Source organism: Oryx dammah, unplaced genomic scaffold (assembly GCF_014754425.2).
Source record: "Oryx dammah isolate SB20612 unplaced genomic scaffold, SCBI_Odam_1.1 HiC_scaffold_11, whole genome shotgun sequence".
Taxonomy (NCBI): domain Eukaryota; kingdom Metazoa; phylum Chordata; class Mammalia; order Artiodactyla; family Bovidae; genus Oryx; species Oryx dammah.
The window spans coordinates 10,399,427-10,424,897 of record NW_024070195.1 but is presented as its reverse complement, the minus strand read 5'-3'; the positions used below and the strand labels follow the sequence as shown (position 1 = coordinate 10,424,897).

The 25,471-nt window shown below is 45.7% G+C and overlaps 1 protein-coding gene across 3 annotated transcripts in view; it reads right to left on the bottom strand.

Annotated features, from left to right (window-relative positions):
* JARID2 (jumonji and AT-rich interaction domain containing 2) overlaps positions 1 to 25,471 on the bottom strand; it is a 230,436-nt gene that overhangs the window by 201,759 nt on the left and 3,206 nt on the right. Inside the window, exon 1 of one of the 3 annotated variants that reach the window (XM_040249300.1) lies at positions 25,007 to 25,072. The exons of the other annotated variants lie outside the window; for them this stretch is intronic. The gene's annotated coding sequence lies outside the window, so the exon portion shown is untranslated. Of the gene's footprint in view, positions 1 to 25,006; positions 25,073 to 25,471 lie in introns of those variants that run through there. 3 annotated transcript variants of the gene reach the window in all.

Below are 25,471 nucleotides of genomic sequence, written 5' to 3'. Positions count from 1 at the left end.
CAATGGGACACACAGATTTACACAGCTCCCTAAAGGTATCAACAAATGTATGCTTTCTGTCTCCAGGGACACTTTTGGACTCCTTCTGGACAGTGATCGCATCTCTTATGCCCTTTTAAAGGTCCCTGACCACACAGAATGCCTAAGCATTTTAAGAGGTATGCAAAATCGAATGGGTCTGCATTGTTCTGTTTTTCTGCAAGTCAGCTAAAATTGGACATTCAAGGCGGAGGGCGAGGGACTGACACAAAATTAAATTAACTAGGACATTTATCAAGTCAAACATTAAGTCACCGAAACAGAAATGAAGACAAAATCCATCCACCTCCTCCTCTCCTGCCTCTTTCTCATCAGCATTAATGCTAAGAGAAATCCAATGTTTCTTTTTTTGTCTCAAAATTAAGGCAGTGGGTTTTTAGCCCCCTACAAGCTGCTTGTTGAACATTTTGTATCTACACAGAAGCACTAAACAGCCTCACCACTGTACTCATTAACTTTTCTCCTTTAAAGAAAATATCCCCACTGCCCAAAGCCCCACTATTCATGGCTTGATTTGCAAACCCCATTGGACAAGAAATACCAGAAAACTGCTCGCCCCATTTCATGCAGGACCTTCCCCATGGCAGTGACACAAGCAATTAAGCTAACGTGTCAGTGTTCCAAGAGGAGGGGAAGAGACAAAAGTCTCCACTTTCCTAACCGGAATGGAATCTCCCCACCAGAGAAGCAAGGTAAGTGGGCGAGAAAAAGGGAAGTGCAGTGCAGCTGAATTCACTGCTTAATACGAGACCATAATCGACTGCAAGTCCTTGAACTTACATTATACCTTTCTACTGGGGTGCACTTGTAATTTCAAGTGTGTTACTGTAAAAGCCTGGCCATTGGAGAGACAAGAGACGGGGTGGGGGTGGAGGAGGTGGGTAAAATGGACTTTAATTAAAATATGAATAATCCAAGTCCAGCTAATTCAAAGCATCTGACTCAAACACCTAGTCAGCTGGGAAACAGCAGCTGCTTCCAATTACAAGTGATTCTGAATTAACTGGTATCAATCAGCATCTCATGAAGAAGCTGGGGATGGAGGACACTTTCCCATTCAGCTGCGCACTAGACCTTCTGAAAGAACGCCAAGGATCCAAAGGCCTGTCTCCAGAAGCTCTTTCGAGGTCAGGAGAGTTTTCCAGCTTGTTCTCGTCTCTGCCTCTGACCCCAAGGGCTCCGTCTGTGCTAGCCCTTGCACCTGGCATCCCGTTCTTGAACCCTCGCCCAGACTCATCTCCGTAAGGCAGACTCAACAGCTCTTCCTGCTCTCTGCATACTTCCTTGACCCCAAGTCACAGAGATCCAGGTAACCCCGCAAAACCCACTTTTAACCCTATTACACAAACTGGGAAGTCTGACAGGTTCCTGCAGTCTGGTGGCCTCTCCGGAGACCATAAATCAAAGGCCTATCCAAAACCTCCTCTGGCCCAGAGACTAGGACCAGCAGCCTCCTGTGGGAAGAACATTCCAGAAGGGCAACCAGCTTCTAACTGCAGGTGGAGCTTTAGACCATCAGATTGTCAATAGCTTTTTCAGGGTCCCACTTGCGAGATTAAGGAATGGGGAGGAAAGGAAAAAAAAAAAAAAGGAGGCGTGGAAACCTCTAAAATCTCTAAAGATGCCAAGGATCACCAAGAAGAGAAAAAAAATCCAGAATCAAGAGTTGAATTGCTGGCTCTGGTCTACTAATCACCCCTTCACACATAAAGATGCAAGTTCTAAAACTCCCCCTCTCCCATCCTGAGCTCTGCATTAATAAACGACTCTGGAACAATCAGTTACTAGGCTGTGTTAAATTATCTGAATGAAGGCAAATTAATTTGGATCTCAGACCCCAACTCACTGCTGAATCGCCCTTTCTCCACACATTTCTTCAGAACAAACTACTAGATAATACATAGAAACCTTTAGCTTTTCTGTGAACACAGAATCACAACATTCTCTACTTGACAAACCAAAAAAAAAAAAAAAAAATAGTTTCTTCATTCACCTTTAAAGAAATATGCAGAAGAGCTTAAGGACATCCCTTTAAACACTCATAAAATACAAGAAATATATTTCATGTCTAAAAATATTTTTTAAAGATAGGAAAGGGAAAAGATAAGACTATTCTGAAGGAGATACAAAAAACAATAGTAAGTTCTTCGGTGAGTAGCTCCATAAGAATGAAGTTGATCTTCAGAAATTCAAAACCAGGGTCCTACTAATTTACATTATTTCCTTAAAAAAAAAAAAGAATCATGCTTCAAATAAAAAGTCCTTAAAAACAATTTTTTAAAGAACACAACCATTATTTGAAAAATCACTTCCTTACTTTTCTAAATAAGAGCTGTGTCCCAGGGGAGACCCGGGGGCAGGGGGTGGGGGACGGAAAATAGTAGAAGAAAGGATTATAAACACATCCCTTTTTAAAAGCTTTAATCCTTTTGCTATTCAATTCAGCACACATAATTAATTTACAGAGAACCCACTATGTGTATTCAATATTAGCAAATTAAAAGCATTTTTTAAAGTCAAAATGATTTTTGAACATGAGTGTGGTAGAGACCAGGAAATACAATTAAATAATACGAGGAGGCTGCAATGTTTCCAAGCAGAAGGAATCCATCCCCAACCACCCACCAAAACGGATCAAGTACAATAAAGAATGAAGACCCATAAAATTTAGTAAGCAACTCTGAATCATCCTTCTCTGTAAATAGCCACTTACTAGATATTGCTTCATACACTTAACAATATGTAATATAGTGATAATCTAGTATCATATCTTTTATCCTGAGGGGGAAAAAATCACTTTAAGAATCATTAAAATTCTGTTTTTAACACTTGAGAGAACGCTTTCTACAGAACCACAGGGAGCTGGGCTTCTAAATCCAGGGACAGTGTGGTAGTAATAATCTGTTGTTGTTTAGTTGCTCAGTCTTGTCTGACTCCTCTGTGACCCCATGGACTGTAGCCCACCAGGTTTCTCTGTCCATGGGATTTCCCAGGCAACAACACTGGAGTGGGTTGCCATTTCCTTCTCCAGGGGATCTTCCCAGACCGGGAATCAAACTGCATCTCCTGCACTGCGGACGGATTCTTTATTGCTGAGCTACTAGGGAAGCAGTAGGAATTATATTTGAGTAAAAAATAAATAAATAAAATGTATATCTGAGCCAGACATTCAAAATTACATGACATATATACTACACTATTTATGACTCCCATTTTACAGTTTTAAAAAACTGAGACACAGACAGATTACATAAATGACAAGAGTCAGAACTGAAACCCAGGGCTGCTTAACACCCAGGCAGCACTGCCCACCTGGATGAAGACAAGCACAGCCTTCCAAGTGAAACCAGAGCAAGATTCAAATCTCCCCTGGGCATCGAGGAGGCCAGCCCTGGCCCTTTCCTCTGCCTTGCTTCCTCCCTCAACTGCAGTTTGGGGGAGAACAGCCACTTCACAGGGCGGTAAGGTGTGAATGGATGAAACAGCGCTATAGTCAACATCTAAGTAGGTACGAATCCATGGTACCTTCCAATAGAAAACTTCTCTTTAAAAAAGAAAAGAAAAAAATATATATATATATGTAAGCTTTCAGGATGAACTCTGGACAGAACCCAGCAAAACTGCAAGGGCCCTACACAGAAATCCCTGAGCCTGCTCTGTGTTTACCAAACGAGACATGACAGAGTTTAGGGAAAGGCATGACATGACAGAGACAGTGCATTAGAACTAGCTGCCTGTAAGGAAACACCAGGCTTCCTTCCAGGACGAAAATTAAAGAACGGGCCTCAGAAAGGAGAGCGTATAGGACACTGGGCCAAAAGAGGCTGTTTGATGAAATGATGATGAGGCTTTACAATCCCATCACTGTTTGAAAACATCTTTTGATTGGGGCAGAATGACTACCATGGTCTTCAGTCCCTGTTGCGCCCCCTAAGGTGAGTTTTCCAACTTTTCTTTGGTAGAGGAAATCTTATGAGAACTCCCCAGCTGCTCTGGTTGAGTCAGAAACACGGGGGCAAAAAAGAGAACCACTGCACAAACCACCTGCAAAATCAGACCTTCGCGAGGGCCATCCGCTGAGAGCCTGCCAGCCAGGCAGCATCTCCAGCCCACCACAGACCCACTGGTGAGGAACTGCCTTTTAACTAGATCCCTGTGTAATGGGCGTGAAGTGGCCAAAAACCTCCTGGAACCTTCAGTTCAGTTGCTCAGTCGCGTCCGACTCTGCGACCCCATGAATCGCAGCACGCCAGGCCTCCCTGTCCATCACCAACTCCCGGAGTTCACTCAGACTCACTCACGTCTATCGAGTCGGTGATGCCATCCAGCCATCTCATCCTCGGTCGTCCCCTTCTCCTCCTGCCCCCAATCCCTCCCGGCATCAGTCTTTTCCAATGAGTCAGCTCTTCACATGAGGTGGCTAGAACGTTACGTGGTCTCAATCCTGGATTCCCTCCCACATCCTTCTCCACCACTAGGGAATAAAAGACACAACTGGACAAATAACACAAAGTAGATAATAAATACTTGCAGAATTAAAGCTGAATAAAGTGAAAGGGAAGTCGAGCTACAAATGTCTAGGAAGACCAGAAGTCACAATGTTCCCACCATACATGACAACTTCTCAGCTTTTCCAGGCAAAGCAAAACCCCAAACCAGAGCCCAACACCTCTACAACAGTCACTGTCAAGCCCAAAAGTACAGTTCCAAGTTCCAGGCCCCAGGACACATCAGCCTTGCAGGCAACAATTCTACACCAACAAAACGAGAGAAGACTGTCAGAATACCTAATAAATGGTTAGGATCAAGTACACGAAAATACTCAAGAAAGATCCTGAGTATATCATTTCCTCAGCTGGAAAAGAAGTGCTAGAATCTACAGAAAAACACGAGTATGTTCCTTTTGTATGTAATTCCTTGTGTCTTTAAGATACAATTCCTTGTGTCTTTAATAGTCTCATCATGCTCTACTGACAGAGCTAGCCTGTGCCAACTCCTTATCTTCAAAAAATTATTTTCAATAAAAATTTTAAAAATAAAAACACCCTGGTGGTCTAGTAATTAATAAGACTATGCCTTCCAATGCAGAGGGTGCAGGTTAGATCCCTGGTCAGACAGCTAAGATCCCACATGACTTGTAGCCCAAAACAAACAAACAAAAAAGCACTATTGTAATAAATTCAATAAAGACTTTAAAAATTGATCCACATCACACACACAAAAAAAAACCTTTAAAAAAATAAAGCACACAATTACACAGTTTCTAGGTAACTACTCAGAAATACAGTACAACAGTCTCCGGGCAAAACTCAAATTAAAGCCCTGTTACCAAATACTAGATGTGCCTCTTCAATCTGTGAGACAGATTCTCAGTTTCCTTCCTGTTGACAATCCAGGTGGTGAGCTGACCACAGCTCACTTCTGGACCTGCCTGGGCTCCACCCTGTCTACAGTCACCACTGCAGACAACAGGGAAGGGCTCCTCGAAAATGCATTGGTCAATGACTATGTGCAAAACCTCCGAGAAGTACGAGACCCATCACCCAAGAAAATGCTGAGGGGTAACCCCAAAGTACACTAAAGGATTAAAGAGCCAGTGTGAGAAGGAAGTTACCACGTCAGTAACTCTTAATCTTTACAAGTTTTACAGCCCAGAGGCTTGGTCCAGGTTTGGAAGTGAAGCAGGAGGCTCAGGCAGTGTGAGCAGACAGAAGCCCCTGAAAGGTCTTCTTCCTCCAAGGAGGAGGCAAGCACCTATCAAAGGGGCCGCCAAGAGGTGACGGGTCACACATCTTCTGATAAACTCTGCTCTCCGAGGTTCCCCAAGCAAGGATCAGACAAAGGCGTTCCACTTCCCAACTGGGAGCAGCCACTGGGCACTTTCCACCTTGCCTGCCTGGGGCACAGGTCTGACTTGGAGAGACTTAACAAAAGAGTTGCAGAGCCCCAACCTCCTTGACTTTAATTAAACTTGGCTTCCACTTCTGAAAACCCCTCTAGTTTTTATTTTGTTTTCTAGTCCCACAACTGCTTTCCAATGTGAGATGCTGTGAAAAGGAGACGCAAATTCTCTGCAGCTGCGTTGTGAGCATCCTGCCAACTGGAGCCAGGAAGAAGAGCTCCCATGTTAAAAATGTCCGACTGGGAGATTCACAAACCAGCAGGGGAGATGGACGGAGGAGAGGAAGACGTGTGTGTTGTGTGTGTACAATCAGCAAAAAGCTCCCTTTTTTTGTTTGGAAGCCTCAGGGCCTCTGGAGGCTTGACATGCTTCAGTGACTGCCACCCCCTTTCTAAAGCCAGGGGCCTTTCCAGACACATCCTGCACAACCGCTGCTCAGCGGTTCTCTTTCACCCCCTTCTCGACCGGCCTCCCCCCAGCAGTCCCGCCACCACTGGATGTCGGCAAGAAATGAACAGGGAGGCAGCGACCGTTTTCCTCCGACCACGGAAGCCCAGAGGGAAGCTGAACTCCTGGGACAGTCACTTTGGCAAGTGAACTTTTTCGTTTCTATTAGTGGCAGCAAGATAACCATGGTCAGCAGCAGAGCTCAAAGCTGATGAGCCTTTTGGTTGTGCTGCTAAAGCCCTGGTGTACGAAACCCTAGCTGTGCCCTTTTAAAAAGCTAATTCAGGTCACCTGAGTGGGTCTGGAGGTTCTGGATGAAATTTCTGCATCAGGGGATCGGTCTGGGCTTTCCAGAGGGTTAAGTGGCAGCACCACCCCTCAGCACATGGGCCAGGGAGCAGTTAAGCAGTTTCATAAGCAAGGCTTTCGCTTGCACCCCCACCCTCGGGGGCAGGGAGGGGTCCACTTCCCCCCCATTTATCCTGTAGCGAGTATAGGACTAACCTTCCTCCTCTAGGGCTTTAGGGCCAAGAGGGAGGAGCACTGAACTGCCCACATTCTGGGAGGCCGTGTGAATGCACTCAGAGAACAGCTTTCCTCATGTGACCCCTTGGACAAACAGGGCTTATTTCCAGGGCCCCAAGTAACACGGCCACACCCTCAGAATGTAGGTGAAACACACAGACCCATGGAGATCCGCCTGCATGCAGCCCAGCAACCTCTAGGCCCATCCAGGCGGCGGACAGGAACAAAGAACTGTCAGACGAACAGCCTCAAGGCAAGGTACTGTCCTCAGTGATGAAACCATGGAGAAATCTCACTCCTGCATCACAGCGGACTTCTGAAGGCAGGAGAGCCAGTGAAACATGGCTCCCGAAAAGACACTCAACAGCAGGGGTTGAAACCAACCAGAAAACTCACCAGACTCGGCCCACCCCGTGGGCCTCTGCGTTTTACTATCATTTGAAGCCTGATTCTAAAAACAACATTCTACCTGGACAATTTCACAGCTGACACCCCTCCCGGGTGCACCTCCTGGGCACCTACAGCCAGCTGGTTAGGAATCAGACGCTCCATCCCCTGTGGCTGGCATCCTTGGACCTTTTGCTTTTGCTCAAACAGATCTCTGAACCTTTACATGGGAAAAGGAAAGGCACTGGATTCTGTATCTCGTGCCAGTAAGCTGCTCGCCTGAGGGTGTGTCTGTGTCTGCATGGAAGGCTGAGGGGTGCCGAGGTCAGGAGAATGACACTCCAGGAAGTTCAGGCTGTGTGCTGACCTCACCACCTCTCCCCAAAGTCAAAGGAGAAACATTTATCAAACTACCTGCCATCCAGCGAGTTGCAGTATGTCAGCATCAGAGAGAAACACTGATGTGCAGGCAGAAGGGAGGCAGTCACAGCTTCCCTGCTTTCCCCATTTATCCTGTTATAGTTTCTGCTTCCTGCAGGGAAGCATCTGCAGCCCATTTCACAGTGCACAACACTTGAGGCCTCGTGATCTCCCAGGGGACTCAGCTGGTACGAAGCACGGTGGCATTTAGAGCAGTTTACCTGACAGGCAGGCAACTGAGGTCTCCAGGAATGGTGAGATGACGTTCACGTGAAGACATACAGATACACACACACACAGTCAGAGATACACATTCACAGAACTTTTCAGAGAGAATGCAGTACTTTAAAACAAACCAACACAAGAACATGTTTCTGCCTCACAAAGATAATAAAAGCAGAACGGGCTTTGATAAGCGATTCCTAAAGCCAAAATACACAACACCCGCCCCAGCCAGGAGAAACAGGTGGACCAGTGCGGTCCCTGAAGGGCAGTCAAGCAGGAACAAGGCCCAGGACACAGCCCCTCGAGATGGTTTTCTCCCCCAGGGGCAGAGGCGTGGAACTCACTGTTGGCTATTTTCCTTTTCACCACTACTGTTCCAGGATGAATGTCACGGTCAGTGGGAGGGGCTTTAGGAAGAAAAAAAAAAATCTAGACGGGGACTTCCCTGGTGGTTTACAGGTTGAGAATTCGCCTTGCAATGCAAGAGACATGGGTTTGATCCCTAGTCGGGGAACTAAGATCCCACATGCCACGGAGCAACTAAGCCTATGCAACTACTGGGTCCATGAGCTCCAACTAAGACCTGATGCAACCAAATAAATATTTTTTTAAAAAAATCTAGATGGATGTTTGAATGTGTTTTCTTACGGAAGTTCACTCAGAGTTAAAACATGCTTGTCTGAGACCACGCTCTCCCCTCAAGAGAGCTCCCTTCAAAGGAGGACAAACCAGGATCCTCAAACTGCTTCACCAGCACAAACACCACACAGAAATCCTTGGACCCATTTGTCCTCCCGGCTCCAGACACCCCGCGGGGAAAAACAGAGAGACATAAAGGAGTGAGGGAGAACGCAAGTGACAGTTATTTGAGATAAAGCTGAGCAGTACTGACCTTTAATTTGAAGACCCTGAGCCTCACGCCATCTTTTTTATGAATATGGGAGAGCACTTTGGGACCTTTCCAGCTGGGAGGAAGAAGCACCATTAGTCATCCCCGCTGGCTCAGAGACCTGACAAGCTCCACTTTGAAAACCTGTACAGACTGGCCACCATCAGTGCTGCCTTCCAATTCCCTGAGGCATGACTTTCAGACAGACCCCTGAACCGAGAAGGGAACCAAAAACCAACCAGATTAAAATGAAAGGGACGATTCTACCCTATCCAGTGAACTACCAGGGGCACGGGTCCCAGAAGTGACTGGAGGCACTGCCATGGCTACACCAGCTCCCTGGGGAAGGGGGTCAGCATCCACTGAGGATACCCCCCAGTTGGCTGCAGAGTGACCTGTCCGGTAGCTCCTTCTGTAGCCAAGAGGTAGCCTTCACTGCGGAATCCACAGAGAGACATGAGAATATTCCCAAAGCAGTATCATTTCACAAAAGGAGTCACTGCAGGGATACCTGAGGTCCCAGCTGAGAGGCCTACACCTCTTTGGAGCTAGGAGGATTCCTAAGGCTTTAAAATTCAATTACAATTATGGACGGTAACAGGTGGGCTTCCCTGCTGGCTCAGACGGTAAAGAACAGGCCTGCAATGCAGGAGGAGACCCGAGTTCCATCCATGAGTGAAGAAGATCCCCTGGAGAAGGGAAACGGCAGCCCACTCCAGTATTCTTGCTTGGGAAATCCCAAGGGCAGAGGAGCCTGGTGGGCTACAGTCCATGGGGTCGTAAAGAGTCAGACACAACTGAGCACTAAAATAACAAGAAAAAACACATGAAAACAATGAGGGAAAAAAGAAGAAGAGAAACCTAAGTTTCAGATGCAGAGTTAAATGGACTTGTATTCAGCGCCCCCGCACCTTGTGCAAAAGAGGGTCAGTCCCACAGCACATCCCGGAGCAAGCGACTGTCCAAGACAGGGGCTAGGCTGGATACGGCAACATTACAAGGATAACCAACTGGTCCTGTCCCTTAGTCTTGTGCTTTTAAAGGGCAGTTGAGGTGCCAACTATTTTAAAGCTCCAACACACTAATTCTGTAAACAATAATGGCTACAGCCTGCACACTGCGCACTGGAATGGATTCCTCAACTTGGCCTCATCACTTATGCAGCTGATGAAACAAACAGTGACAGCTTTTTTGCATTTGTAAAGGCCCCACAGCAGCTGTGGTGATCCCACCATAGAGCAATGAATTAAGCCTGAAACCCAGCTGGGTCTGAACAGAAACCTTTTTTGCACAATACAGCAAGACGATCATTGTTAACCTAGGCATTATTGGGAAATATTCTGCATTATATTACAGGGCAGTTCTAACTCAATTCGTAAAATTAGCTCTAATAAGCAATTTTAGGAGGAGGGAAGTGGCATTTGCTTTAGAAATGGCACAAGTGTGTGCGTAGGTTATAGGTACACCACACAAAGGCAGGCTGACAGACAGAACACAGATTTCCAGTTCAACAATGCAAAGTTTAAAACAGCAACTCCTTCTTAGATATCCATGCATACATACATACTCACACCTACTTTCTCAAGTGAGGTGGGTGGGTTTCTTACCTCGCAAATTCTTCGTGATTGAGACACTACAGAGAAAACAGTGAATACAGCCGTCTGCCCTTTAGGTAACATCAATGACCGGAGCACAAGAGTCAATCTAGAACTGAGTTGTACCAGAAAAACCAGGGAGTGTGAAAAGCGTAATTAATCCCGTTACAAAGGAATTTTTTTGACACTGAACTTGAGGAGTATGTGATAAATAAGATCCCCAAACTCTTAACATGCTGGTCTTTGGCTTCCTCTTACCAGGAACTTCCAGGAAAGACACAAACATCCACCCCGAATCTCCATCACTTCCAGAGAACTAGAACCCTCCAAGTCCAAAGGCCTCCAGCACCCTTGGGTCATGGGGCTCTCTCAGTCCCCACCATTCTATCGCCTCATACTTTCGATGAGCACTTGAACGTGAGTAAAAATTGCCTGACTCTAGTAGGAAACTGATATCATCTTTATTTCACAGCAATGTGGGAAAAATAACTTGGAGGGGGGATCAGAACTATCCAACATGGCACCACCCGTCTTCCTTAAAAGAACTCCCATTTCTTAAACAACTTTGCTCAGAGTCTTTTCTGATTTTTTAAGCGTTTTTTTGTTTAGGGAAAACTAGGCTTGCGAGGAGCAAGAAAATCAGGGGAACTTCTAGGCAGACAGTAGCTCTCTTTCCTGTACCTTGCAGCAAAGAACGTCAACACCAGCAACCAGGACAAAGTCAAAACCAAAGATGATGCAGGAAAACAACTCCCCAGTCCTTCCCGGCTCCCAGAGAGGAGCCAGGGTTTTTAAGTCCTGGCGCCTCCCAAAACCACGTGTTAAATGCCATGCAGAGATTCACCCGAAGGCCAAAACAACAACCCCAAACACCTGAGCACCCACAGGGAGCCAATCAACCCATGATGAAATTCCAAGCCCCACCCCTTTCTCATGCCTAATGGAGCTTGCCAAGGGGGAGAAGCAGTGAGACACCCACACACAGTGAAGAGTGGCAAGTCAGGCAGGGAGGAAAGTGAGAACCACACCCCAAAAAGGCAAGGCAGCCACCCCAAAAGGAGAGGTCCCCACACAGCCCTCTGCTGAGTAGAACACAGGAGGTGCAGGGACGCAGGCTGTAGGTCAAAGAGCAGTAAATAAATGAAGTACTATTCAGCCATAAAAAAAGGAATTGAGTCCTTTTTATGGATACACACTACAATGTGAAAGAACCTCGAAAACATCATGCCAAGTGAAAGAAGCCAGTCACAAAAAGCTATATACTGTTTGATTACATTTACATAAAGTGTCCAGAATAGGCAACTTCACTGAGACATAAAGTAGATTAGTAGTTGCCAGAGACTGGAAAAACTGGGATGAGATTTGGAGCGCCTGCCAGTGGGTATGGAGTTTCTCTTTGGGGGTGATGAAAAGGTTCTAAAATTGATCGCAGTAATGGCTGCACAACTCCGAATATACTAAAAACTACTGAACTGTTTAAGAGGGGGAGGAAACAAAAAAAATCACATTCACATCCAAGATCACTCAGGGAAGACTGAGATGCCTTGAATGCCTTTCGTCTTGAACCACCAGTCGAACGCCAAAAGAAACATAGCTGAAGAACTGCCAAAAGAACTGGAATAAGTTGAGGATATGAGAGTTTCTAAAAAGAAAGGCTAAAAGGGGCTGACACTTTGCTAAAGATGAAGCAGCCAAGGACAGCAACGTATGCCAAGCATATATACACACTCTGTAGTTAGACTGAAGAGTGTGATGAGGGGCAACTTTAATCTCCCCAAAAATAAAAAGTGCAACTGCAGTCTTCCTATTTCCCTGCAGCTATGTTGTGGGCTTTAATCAAGAGCATGACAGCCTACCATTTAAGTATATTTATCTGATGTCAGTGCCTACTTAAGACTAGTCCCGTAAATTCGTTTTAAAACCATCTTTGGATTCGGAAATTGGAAAGGAAGCAGTTAGAGGAGAGACTCTAAAAGTACATTCAGAATCACTTTGTCAGTCTTAGAAATCTTTTCACACTCAGCAGGGAGGATTCTGTGCAGTGGATAGGAGGGAAAACGCAGCCACGAAGCACCATCCAGGTTTCCTCGGACAGTAAACAACGCCTATCTGGAGAAACAGGCAGTTAGGACTGAGCAAGGGGTTCTGTTCTTTATTGAGATGACCTCTGTGTACAAATACAGTAAAAGAACTCCTCTTACAATAGGCACCATTAAGGTCTTCATTTGTATTAAACTGTAAGCAAACAATGTTCAGCTGTAAAAGCCTTTGCAAGTCAAAGATAATGGCCTTCCTTGGTAAACTGACTGTTCTTTACAATCATCATTATTTATACTCCCAGGAGGTTTTGCCTAGTGCTCCAATAAATTCTGGAAAGAAATAACATGACAACTTCAGCAAGGCTCATGTTAGACGGAAGGGAAAAAAAAAAGTAGAAAGTGTGTTTCATTTGGGGCTTTCCAGTGTTCTTGCCTGGAGAATCCCAGGGATAGGGGAGCCTGCTGGGCTGCCATCTATGGGGTCGCACAGAGTTGGACACGACTGAAGCGACTTAGCAGCAGCAGCAGCAGTGTCTGGGTAGCAAGCACTTTATATAATTGGAGCAGGAAGTGGAGTTTGGAGGGAAAAAAAGGCATATACAGACTTTTCAGCCTCAGATTTCCAAGTCAGACCCGTCCTTCCCACCTCCCAGTGCTTCCAAGCTTACCAGAGTCAAAAGAAAACCCATTTTCATGGCATCATTAGAGGTTTTACTTATCACAAGTACAAAAGAGTGTGTTCTCCATACGCTTCTCCAGGGTTTGCAAGTCCATATTTGTATTAGAGGAGTTTCTGCAGGACTACATGATGGTGTTTATACTGAGCTGGGTGGGGGGGTGGGGTGGGGTAGGGGGTACCGTCCAGGAGAAAGAAAGAAGTAAGTATCTCCCACCTTTTTCCACCAGGAGGCATGGGCTGTGGCTAAGATACGCCCAGAGTCTGGGACAAGCAGGCAAGTCAAAAGTGTTCTTCACTTAGAGGAGGTTTCCTTTCACTCCGTCCGCCACCTTTCAGATTCCAGCAAAGTTTTAAACCACAATGGTTTGGAATCCTAATAGTAGTTTTGAGGATTATGATACAGAATGAGACTCTTCAAACATTGCTAAAGACACAGAACAGAATCATGCAGTCACTCACATCTACCAACTGCTACCCCAAGAAAACATTTATTAGATCCAGACTCTCCCTGGCACCATGTACGGTGGGAAAAGGTGATATTGAACTGCGCTGGCATTTAAACAGAAATCTGATCTCGGCTATTCAAGGATGTGCTCACCACTGGGGATTACCTCAAAATTCTTTTTTAAACTTTAAACTTCTTTAAAGAACTTTAAAATTCCTCCACATTAAAAATTCTGTCAGGGTGTCAATACCAATATTACTTAACAAACCTCACCTTTACCTAAATTTTTAGGTCAAGTTTACAGAGCTAAAACAAAAAGCCACTCAGTCCAAACACTGCTGGGTTGCGGACTAGTGCTCACTGTCCATTATTTTAATCCGGTTGTCACTCTGGGCATTTAGAAAGTGAATACACTTGGGTCAAAGAAAAAACTGTTCACTCCGGGATGACTGCTCATTATGGCCTTGAATCCTTTTCAGAATGAGGTGCAGTGTACAGAAGTAACTATATCAAAAAAACACCCCTCTCAAAAAACTGTCACCAACTTAAGTCCCAGTGAAAAGGCTGCAGAGTGAATACAATTGAATGTCAAAGACAAAAGCCACGTAAGAATCAGGAATGAGCTCTTTACTGAGCAACACCAAGTGTCTTGTCATTTTTACACATTAATAAGCCACATTAAAAAAAATAAATAAAAATTTAAAAAAAAGAAACCATGGTGGATTCATGTCAATGTATGCCAAAACCAATACAGAATTGTAAAGTAAAATAAAAAATAAATAAAAAAAAAAGAAACCAGGTTGACTGCCCATTTGGCACCTATCAGACCCCTTCGCCACTTGGGGTGATCAGGCTGGAAAGGAGTCAGCTGGTATGAGCCAAGGACCAGCACGGGGGTCGGCCGCTCTAGCAGATAGGAGTCACATGCTGGCCACTTAACGGGGAGTCCAGGCCGTGGCTCATCCCCACCATGCTGCCTCTTTCCCCTCCAACTCACAAGCCACAAAGAGAACACACAGTGCCTCAGCGCTCTGTGCAGAGGATGGAGAAGGGGCAACCGAGGAAAAGCCGATAAACATCGAAGTCCCAAGTTATCTCTAAAGGGACATCTCTACTGAAGGATGAAAAAGAAGGCAAACAAGTTCACCCAGAAGTACTCGTCAATGGTGCTTCTTAGCAGTTCTGGGATACCACCTCATTCTCACATGGGGGGAGGGAGATCAATAAAAAGCCATCATCGCAACAATCAACAACTACGTCTGCCGTAAAAATCATCACACTGTATTTTATCATAAATGTGAAAGGAAAAGCACCTATATTATTTTCATTTCTATCTTCTTTCTCAGACAACCCGGACAGCCTGAAATCAGCAAGGATGACCCAGAAACATGGTGTTCCCTCTTCAACCTTGAGGCTAGAGAACTACAGCCACAAAGACCCGTGGGACCTAAAATAAGAACAATCTGATCTAGATAGCTAGTTTATAACACTTCACATGTTAACATCCAACTCTACCTCCCCCAAAATGACCCTGAGGGGCCAATAAATGAAGGTGTGAGTCTCCCCATTTCACGCAGGAAGAAACTGAGATTGAGGGGAAGTGATTAATCTGAGACCAACAGCTCTCTTCCCAGAGTCTGGCATCCCTGCTGTCAGCTGAACCGTAAATTCGCTAAGGACAAGGACAGTGTCATATTTTCTAACCCCTAACATAGTCAGAGGCTTCCCTGGTGGCTCAATGGTAAACAAGAGACGCAGGTTCGATCCCTCGGGTGGGAAGATCCTCTGAAGGCAATGGTTACCCGCTCCGGTCTTCTTGCCTGGAGAATCCCATGGTGGGCTGCAGTCCATGGGTTCACAAAAGACTGAGATACCAAACAACAACAGGGTGAGAGAATGGTAAACAGCCAAAATACATCGGCTGCATTTAACTCAACAGTCTTTCAAGCCAGAGCCCAGTGGGACTTTCGTAACCATACAAAGCCCACCTCCAAAACAAGGCTGAAATCACTTGTAAAAATAATGGGATTTCGGGTCATTTTAAAGTTACGTCGTGTTCTCACAAAAGAACCATTTCATAAACAAGAAATATGTAATTGTACAATCCTACAGACCCTTCTCCCTTCACAGCTACAGTCATCCTAACTAATAACACGTTGTGTTCTCAGAGCAATTTTGTTTTACAAAGTGCTTCCCCATATCTCATCTCATTTAGTTCTAATGCCCTGAGAGAGGACAAGGAAAGAAAACAGAAACTTAAATAAAACCCAACTGACATCTTTACTACTTGTTACAAGCGCCTGTATTGGTTTTTAAAAGCAGACAACAAACAAACAAACCCCCTGGCACTACCTGGGGGGCCGTAAATTAGTGCAGCCTTTCTCTCAGAAAACAGCCGTTAAGAGGGATCTGAACATAAACACCGGTAACACAAAGTGGTCATTTCACTTCGAGGAAGTTGGAATTAAGTGTAAAAAGATACAGGAAAAGCACAGTGCACACATCACTGTGGACAACGGCCCCCAAACTGTGGAGAAGCCTTCAAGAACACACAAGAGAAGAAAACTGTGCTGCAGGCTGACCAGGTGCCCAGCAGCTATTGGAAAGCAGTGCAGGGGACTTTCCTGGTGGTGCCGTGGATAAGAGTCCACGTGTCAGCGCAGCGGACACGGGTTCCACCCCTGGTCCAGGAAGATGCCACATGCCTCAAGGCAACTGAGCCCACGGGCCACAACTAATGAGCCGGCGTGTGGCAACTTCTGAAGCCCGTACACCCAGAGCCTTCTGAAGCCCGTACACCCAGAGCCCGTGGTGTAGTCCCTGCTCACCCCCAACTAGAGAAAGCCCAAGCACAGCAACAAAGACCCAGCGCAACCAAATATAAACAATTTTAAAACAATGATGATGCAGAATCCTCTTTTAGTAAGTGAAATGAGAGAGATAAATGCAAAGAGCCCAGAAGAGACTATCACTTAAGATTAAGAGCCACGTATGTAAAACAACATTTGGACAAGTGCAGGAACGCCCCGCTGCTGCTGCTGCTAAGTCGCTTCAGTCGTGTCCGACTCTGTGCGACCCCAGAGACGACAGCCCACCAGGCTCCCCCGTCCCTGGGATTCTCCAGACAGGAACAATGGAGTGGGTTGCCATTTCCTTCTCCAATGCATCAAAGTGAAAAGTGAAAGTGACGTCGCTCAGTCGTGTCCGACTCTTAGCAACCCCATGGACTGCAGCCCACCAGGCTCCTTCGCCCATGGGATTTTCCAGACAAGGGTACTGGAGTGGGGTGCCACTGCCTTCTCTGGAACGCCCCGTAGGTGACTGCAAAAGATTTTACCTTCATGTTGTTGTCTGCAATGAATGACTTCTAGGACAAATTAATCATTTTCAAACAGGAGCAAACATTAATGGCCCAATTACATATGGGGGTTACATGTGGATTTTATTTTCCCGTGAAAATGAATCAATGACTGCAGTTATCATGGATAACTGAGGATACACCTGGCAGGAGAACGCATCTCTGAAAAATGGGTCCAAAGGCAGTATCCCCAGATGGCCTTCCACTGTTGCAGGGGCTGGGTTTCATGCCCTGGCGGTGTCACTGGTAAAATGTGCAACCTTTGTTCCTAGACACCTGTTTTCTCAGCTGTGAAATTCTGATTAGTGAAGCTCACCTTTTTCCACTAGATCCTTACCAATTCCTTCCCACCACTGGACAGGATTTTAAATACCCAGTAAATATTTCCTAAACTGTGTGATGACAGAAAATTCAGCCTCTACTCATGTGGCGTTAACAGGATGAGATGCATGTAAACACCAATTCCAGAGAGGTAGTTTTGAGGAGGCAGGCTCACAGAAAGGGGACTTGGCTCTGCCTGATGGGAGGAAGAGAGTGGCAGGCTATCCAATCAGGTCACAAGAGCGGTCAAGGTGGGCTCAGCAGGACTGGGCAGGCAATTGGCCGCAGAGCAAGCTGAGGAACCAGGATGTGCAAAGACCAGGAGGCTGAGTCAGCTGCAGTGGAAAGGGTAGACCCAAGCTCAAGGCAGAGCAAGGGCTTTGCATACTGCGCTAAGGACACACTTAGCTGAGACTTGATGCAAGAGTCAATGTTCAAGAGCAAGGGATACTGCTCCAAGGTCCAGGATGAACATCTCTGAAGAAAGCTTCAGTGCCCTCTAATCTGAATTCTCAATCTGTCACTCTGGTTCACCACCTAATCAGGTTCAGAAATCAAGAGCTGGATAATACAGAAGAGATTCAACCACCAGAGAGTGGGGGGTGGGAAGAGATCACATCATTGTCTAAAAAATTTTTTTAACTGTATTGTGTTAGTTTCAAGTGTATAGCAAGGTGATTCGGTTAGTTTCGGGTGCGCAGCAACCTTGTGTTAATTTCAGGTGTACAGTAAAGTGATTCAGTTTCGGGTGTACAGCAATACCGTGCTAACTTCAGGTGGACAGCAAAGTGATTCTGTTACACACTTTTTTAATTTTTTTATTCAGATTCCTTTTCATTACAGGTTTATTATAAGATACTGAATATAATCACCTTCTAATCTTTAAAGCTTTGTTCTATATTCCAAAACGGACTTTAGAGTCTCTGTTGTTGCTCTTCATTTGGCTTGTTAAGAGGCACAGAATTCATATGATTTATTCATTTCTGAGTCAGCCTGGAAGGCTGCTGACAGGCCTCATATCTCTAGGTTGGTGATTTCCAACTGTGTAATCATACCTTCCTGAGCATTTGTGCATAGTATGCAGTTTACAAAGTGCTTTCACATCAAAAATCTCACTGACCCTCCCAGCCACAAGCCCGTGAGGTGTATGGAACAAGTTTTCCGGGTGAGGAAGCAGCTCAGCGAGGTTATGAGGCTTGCCCAGGGTCACACAGCCAGCGCAACACAGGGCTCAATCCTGAGCTCTGCTCATATTCCCAATCTTGTCCACTATGACCACAGAGGTGCCCTACACATTCAGAACAAGCCCCTCACAATCTGAGGCATTAAATTCCCCAAGCCCACATACAAGCAATGAGGCATGGACACAAAGCACAAAACACTCCAGTCCTAATAAGGTCGACATCCAACTGCTGCTAAACAGAGTAAGCATTCATGCAGCGCCCCTCCTGCAAACCCAGGGAGGGAATAAATGCAAGAAACACATGCACAGCCCTAATCCCTTCTCATTTCCTCCTGGCACCTGTTTCTGCCCCCACAGGCACCAAACACTTCTAACAGCTGGTAGAAATGAGAACCAAGAGATAGCACACACAACCATTGTAGATCAAGCTCTAACCCAAATTGTGGTTGGGGAAAAAAAATGGAGAAAGAACCACCCAGATTTTAGAAGAGAGCCACAAAAACAGGGTGCCAAAATGTCTCCCAACATTCCCCCTGGGTGACTCAGTTCCATCAACCAGAGGGTCTCTTGATGGAAAACACCTACCCCCACTCCACTCCAAAATACTGCTGATTGTCCTGGAGAAAATACGTGACAAGAGCCATGGAGGGAATACAAAGGGGCAAAATGTGTGGCTGTGAATAAGATGACCTTCTAAGACTCCTGGTAACTAAACACTGCTGCCAGTATTTCAATGCTCACTGCCTACCTCTTCATGGGTGGTGGAGCTTGACAGACTTACAAAATTAGAACTTAAAATCCAATTTAGGCCTTCTAGGCCGCACCAGCTCTCAGAATCAGCTCCCAAGAACGGCCAGTAGGGTTCCCCTTTCTAAGGCCTTCATACGTCCTATGAATATGTGAGTAATTACCTGTAATGTTCTCATTACTCACGCAGCCTCATTAACACATCTGGGCAGCCTTTGTTGACTGCCCAGCCCAGACCCTGGTGAGGATTTGAGGGCAAATGATTTCCCCCAGCGCCCCATGGTCCCCTAAGCAGCAAAAGTCAGGGGCAACAATAAAGTTGCCAGAAAAAGCACCGAAGCCTATTTGTCACAGACCCTACAAAAGCAAATGAATTCAGAAGCCTGGAGAGCAAACACAGCCCAGGTCAGCTCTCAGGCACACCGGAGAGGATGGGGTGGCCGCCCTAATAAAGTAGGCAGCAAGCACCAGCCGGGCCCCAGGGCATCTGGGACCTCAAGGCTTTTTCCAATCAGGACTAAGGAGACAGGCAGCTGGCGAGAGGGGGGTAGCTCCACCAACTGGTGTTTAAAAAAACAACAAACACTCACTTGCAACAGATCCACTCCTGCTGTGGAGGCTGACAAACTGCCTCAACTTCCCCCAACTTTCTCAAGTAAAAAAAAAACCTCTCCAAAGGCTGCCAAGAGCCTCGATTATGGCCTTTTCCCCACCTCCTGGGGCTACTCTGATCATTCCTTTTACCTCCAGTTCATCTGGACTAAAATATGGGGAGGAGATCCAGCCTTTCACTCCCTGGCCAGGGTCTGCTGGCCTCAGTTTTCCCTTCTATAAAATGGACTCAACAGTTCCTTCCTCTCCTGTGAGCTCACGAGATAAACAATAACTGTGGGCAGCTGTTTCAGCACTGAGTGGGGCTTCTCCTCACGAGGCTAGTGTTTCCTCCAGTCCAAGCTCTTCTGGTACAATTCTTCAAATGGCAGAAAAGTCCTAAGAGGCATGGGCAGCCCCCTCACAAGAGTAAAGTCTGTGGCCAGATAGACCGGTGGAAGTAGAAAGCAAGCCCAACAGAAACACAGGGCCCTGGACTGGAGCCCAGCTGCCCACTCAAGTGGGCCCGAGACCTGGCCCTTGAGAACGGGATCCACCTCTGCAAAATGTGGGCCCCTCCTCACCCCACACATCCTGACAAAGAGAACAAGACAGACAAAAGCCATCTGCAAGAGGTGGCAGGACAGGACGTGCCAGAAGCAGGCAGATCAATCAACCGGGAGCAGGGGCAGCTCTACTTTTGACAATTGTACTCTGAATCAAAAATGAATGGAAAACCCTTACTGAAAAGTGGGAGACTGTCAGAAGGCCAGAGGGTTGTCAGAAGTCAAGAAAAATTATATCCTAAAAGGATAAGGAGAAATCTCACTCAAATTGTCTTTTTAAAAAAAGGAGACCAAAGTCATCCGAGTTACCTATTTGTCACCTGTTACCACCTCCTGGAACGAAAGTGGTCTGAGATGAAGGGGCAAGTGTGGAGAAGGCTTTACAGACAAAAGGGACCCAAAACACCAAGTCTGGGGCCTGGAAAAGGAAGCAAGGTTCTCAGAGGAAGGGCGGGCAGTCAGAGGCGTTAAGAGACTAGAAACATGGGGAGGTGGAAAGAAGCAAGAGAAACTGGTTCACACAGAAAAAACTGAAGCTCGATGCGTCGTTTCCATTAACAGGCAGGCTTAAGGATCTGAAATGGAACAGACCTTTACGGTATCTCCTAAATAAGACAAAATAATTAAAGTTGCTGGATTACAAGATACAAGCTTCTGAACTCCACATAAATGAAGTGTAAAATCATTCATCTTTCTAACCCCCACCAACCTGAGAACGACACAAACTCTGAAAGTGTTACAATTACCTCAGCAGGGCCGCTCTAACTGACCCGCATTTTATGTATGCTACCTGGCATAAACAGATAAGTCTAGTTTAATATTTGGGAATTAAGGCTACATATAATGGAAGCACTCTTAGAGCTGACAGGGACCATAAGTGGGGTAGCTAATGAAAAGTCTGTTAAGCAGTAAACCTTCAACATATATGTATACAGGTTGAGCATATACATACATACATACAAGTGAATGTAATGAACACATAAATATGCTTTTAGTTACAGATTTTTTAAATTATTTATTCGGCAAGGTCTCAGCTGCAGCACAAGGGCTTCCACTGTGGCGCCCCAGCTCAGCTGCCCCGACGCCATGTCGGATCTTAGTTCCCTAAACAGGGATCGAACCAGTGTCCTCTGCATTAGAAGGCAGATTCTTAACCACCAGACCACCAGGAAAGTTCTTGTTACAGATAATTTTGAGAATTCGTGGTACTCCACGTCAAGCTTTTTTGTTTGTTGGGAAGGGAGTTCAGCCATTAATGAAGCCTGGTTCTTAAAAGGGAACCACTTGCAAAGCAGTGTGGGTACGAAATCTTAACAGATTTCACCCAAGTCTTTTAAATGGCAGGCCCACATCTAATTTAACAATCTCGTTTTTACAGTAATTCACTTTTATCAAGGGTTCACAAACATTCAGCTTCAAGTTTTCATAGAAACCAACTTTCTTGTCACACTCGTTCAAAGGTTTATATAATATTTAACTGAAATTGCAATACTAAGTCTAACTGGAATAACCAGATTAGGGAACAAGCAACTGGCACTTGGCAAGCCTTCTATATGGGTAAGAGCCAAAGGGGACAGAGGCACACACTCCCCGGGCCTGCCCACTGGCAGGGAGCTTCATGCAGGGACGTGACGGCCAGGATGTCCTTCAGCCAGAAGAACTGGGTAGGCTGGGCGGGTGGAAGGTGGTTAGTGCAAGACCTGTTGCTATGACCCTGGGAAAGATTTAGACACAGACCAGTAACAGGAAGATCAGAACCATACAGGAAGAATTCCAAAAAGGAAACTACTCAGACTGAAAAATGTATGGCTGAGTGTTAAAAAGCCAGGTCTTCAGACCAGTATGACCAAGGGCAAACCTTAAAAATAAACCTAAAAACCCTAAAATAAACCTAAAGACCTTAAAAATAAACCCAGAGAATCTCTTCAGCATCCACTTACAATTAAAAACAACCTTGCAGTAAACTAGAAAAGTGTGCATCTACCAAAAAACTCAAAAGTTCATCTTCACACACACAAAAAAACCCCATAAGGCAAAAAAAAAAAAAACAATGCCTACCTACAGCTAACAGCATCATTCCATCCATACTGCCCTGGCAACATGAGCTGTACTCTATAAAAATACTGCCAGTATAACACCTCTCAATTTTTACAGTTCACTCTGGAGTCTGAGCTGCCTACCTGAGCATTTCCTGTCATTTTCCCAAATTCAGATTACTAACTGATTATGGTTCGCTTTACCAAAGTTGCGTCTGTTTTGAGTGACATGTTTCATCCTTATTTTTCCATTAGCCCTGTAATTTTTAGTGTTCGATTTTGTAGGACTTGATGTTCTTCACCAACACAGACACCATGCTACGTGAGATACAGCTCTGGTTACACAGATCTGGACTGTTCAGTAGGACAGCTTCATATGTTCAGTCACACGCTTGTCCAAATTGAGCTGTCCTGTAAGGATCAAAAAAACACACTAGGTTTCAAAGACACAAGATGAAAAAAAAAAGGTAGATTTGTATAGATTTCCATTTGTGTTGATTATATGTTAAAATGATCATGTGTTCAATATACTAGGTTAAATAGAACTCTCATTAAACTAAAAACAAAAAGTTCAGCTTAGCCTTTTCAATGTTAGGCTTAACATGACTTTCCCGTATTGTCTCCGAAAAGAAGGGTTCTATTTAAAATCTGAAAAACACTGATTACATACTCAAAAAAATTTTTCTCTTTCTGAAGGAGGAAATTTTAAATAACCTTTGGAGCAGGATATATATTAAGATTAACACTGGAGTTCTTTCCAAGGCATCTGGAAGTGAGTCAACAGCCCTCAGCCAACCAACAAGAACTGGTCTGACCTCTTACGACAGGAAACAGCCATGAAACCATCTAAGCACCAAGTAATTCTAGTTGGCCCTTTGGGCCAATGGCTGTGGGGGACACACAAGTCAGATACTTGTCTACAGTAAAGTAATAATAAGCCAGGTAATCATAAATTGGATTATTTTTTAAAGATGATTTTTTTTTTCCTTTTTAAGTGTCAGTAACACACTTTGGACTCTTGACAGCAGTATTCCTTCCATAATCTCTCCACACGACGATTGTTGCTAAACTGTTTCTGCTCAAAGACTTATGTGAAAAAGAGAATGGTTTTTCTCCACTACTGGAGACAGGCAGAAAGCAAGCCACCTAAACAGCTCAAAAAAGAAAAAAATACAGCAATTAAATAAGGTATGCAGTTTTTCCCCCCAGAACTGTAAATAAATCAATTGGGTGTAAAACTGGTGGGGGTGGGGGGAACCAACTTATAAATCCTACCACTACATTTTGGTGTAGTTCTACTTTTTCTCTTTACCATTTTATGCAATTATAGTAAACTTTGCTTTTGAATCTTGTAACACAAACTTTTCCCAGTTTTCAATCATACTGCACTTTTAAATCAGAAAATTAAATACCTAAAATTTACAGCCTAGTGTTACAAATTCTTCTTGAGCTGTCCTAGAAATCAAACTGATAATTTATTTTCCTGCTAACTGCATGAATCATATCTTCATGTGGCATACATTTTTATTTCAAACTCACACCTTCTATAAAGCATCAAATATCAAATAGTTTTTAAGTCCAGGTATCTTATCTGTTACACTCGACAGCAATAACCAACCAGTGGAGTGACAGGAATGGCATAAGATACCCATAGAGCAAAGCATGTTAACTTTTTATTGTCCAAGTGGATTGGGGCTTTGAAAGGCAAATGTTTTCAGTTATTTAAGGAACTGTAGTGGGAATCGTGCCCAGCAATTAAGACAGGATTACACTACAATTTATGAGTTTTCCAAAGACGTCATTTAATATGAAATAGAATAATCATTTTCCCCAAAGCCTGCCACCTACAATCCCACCCCCAAACTCTGTTTTGCTAAAGCAATAAGCTAAATGGCAACGCGGCAGGCAGCTAAGGCTTTTGAGACCAACTGTAGGAAATGCGCTGCCTTCCACCAGCTCAAGTAATGATTTCATCTTACACAGAAACAGCATACTTTTACATCTTCCGCGAACATCATCTCACGCACGCGATCTCAGATAAAGTGAAAAGGCAAAAGCATGTATTTTACATATGAATAACTAAACCTAGATTTCCCACCCCTCGTGCTCTCGTTCTGAAGAACTGAGCCCAGGACACCTTAGACTTGCAGCCCAGTGCTCTTCCAAGCACACCTACCGATGACTGGTTTTCCTCCATCTGCCCCAACCCCTAAACTACTCCGTAGGCCTAGAACTGGCATAACGAACAAGTGCCACTCTGGTGTTTCAAGGCTTCCAGAAAAACCAACAGCTGATGCTGTGCAGCATCACCCCGCCACGTCCTGCCGTGACATCCCAACACGACTTAAAGTGACAAGGTGGCCAAACCCATCACGCGGTTCTCCTGCAAAGCCAAGCTGCCCCACTGAAGTTTCCCCTGCTTTGCAAAAGCATTGACGAGAAAGCACGACCACCACCGCAATAATGCCACAGCCGTCAGCAGACCTGGAAACAAACGAAGCGAAAACGTTTTCGCAGACAGGAGGCGTCTCCGCCCTGCTGCCCACCCCCGAAACGGAACCAGAGCAGGGTCGGAGGCGCTCGCAAGGGGACCAGAGGCTCCCAGCGCTCACCTGGAGGGCAGTGCAGCGCTTCGGGGCGGAAGGCCGAGGCCGATAGCATCCTCCTCCTCCTCCTCCTCCTCCCCCCGCACGGCAGCCCCCGCCTCCGCACCGCTCCCTCCGCCCCCGCAGCCCAGCCGCGCTGGAACCTCCCGCCCGACTTTTGACGTCACGGAGGAGGAGAAGGTTCCACCCGGGCCCGTCCCTTTGTGACGTCACAATGACAACAGAACCCGGCCGGAGCGTCCGGGAACCCGGAGCCGCTGGGGGCGGAGGGAGGGGGCGGAGGCCGGCGGGAGGCAGGGGAGGAACCGGGGGGCGGGGAGGGGGCGCGCTGACGTCTAGCCCGCTTAACCTGTTGCTCCCGGGCCCGCACTGGAGCCGGCGGGCCAGGCCGCGGGGAGCCGGCCGCGCCGCCGCCGCCATGCTCTGCCGTGCGCGCGCTGGGGGGCGCCCGCCGCAGCCGCGCGCTGCCCG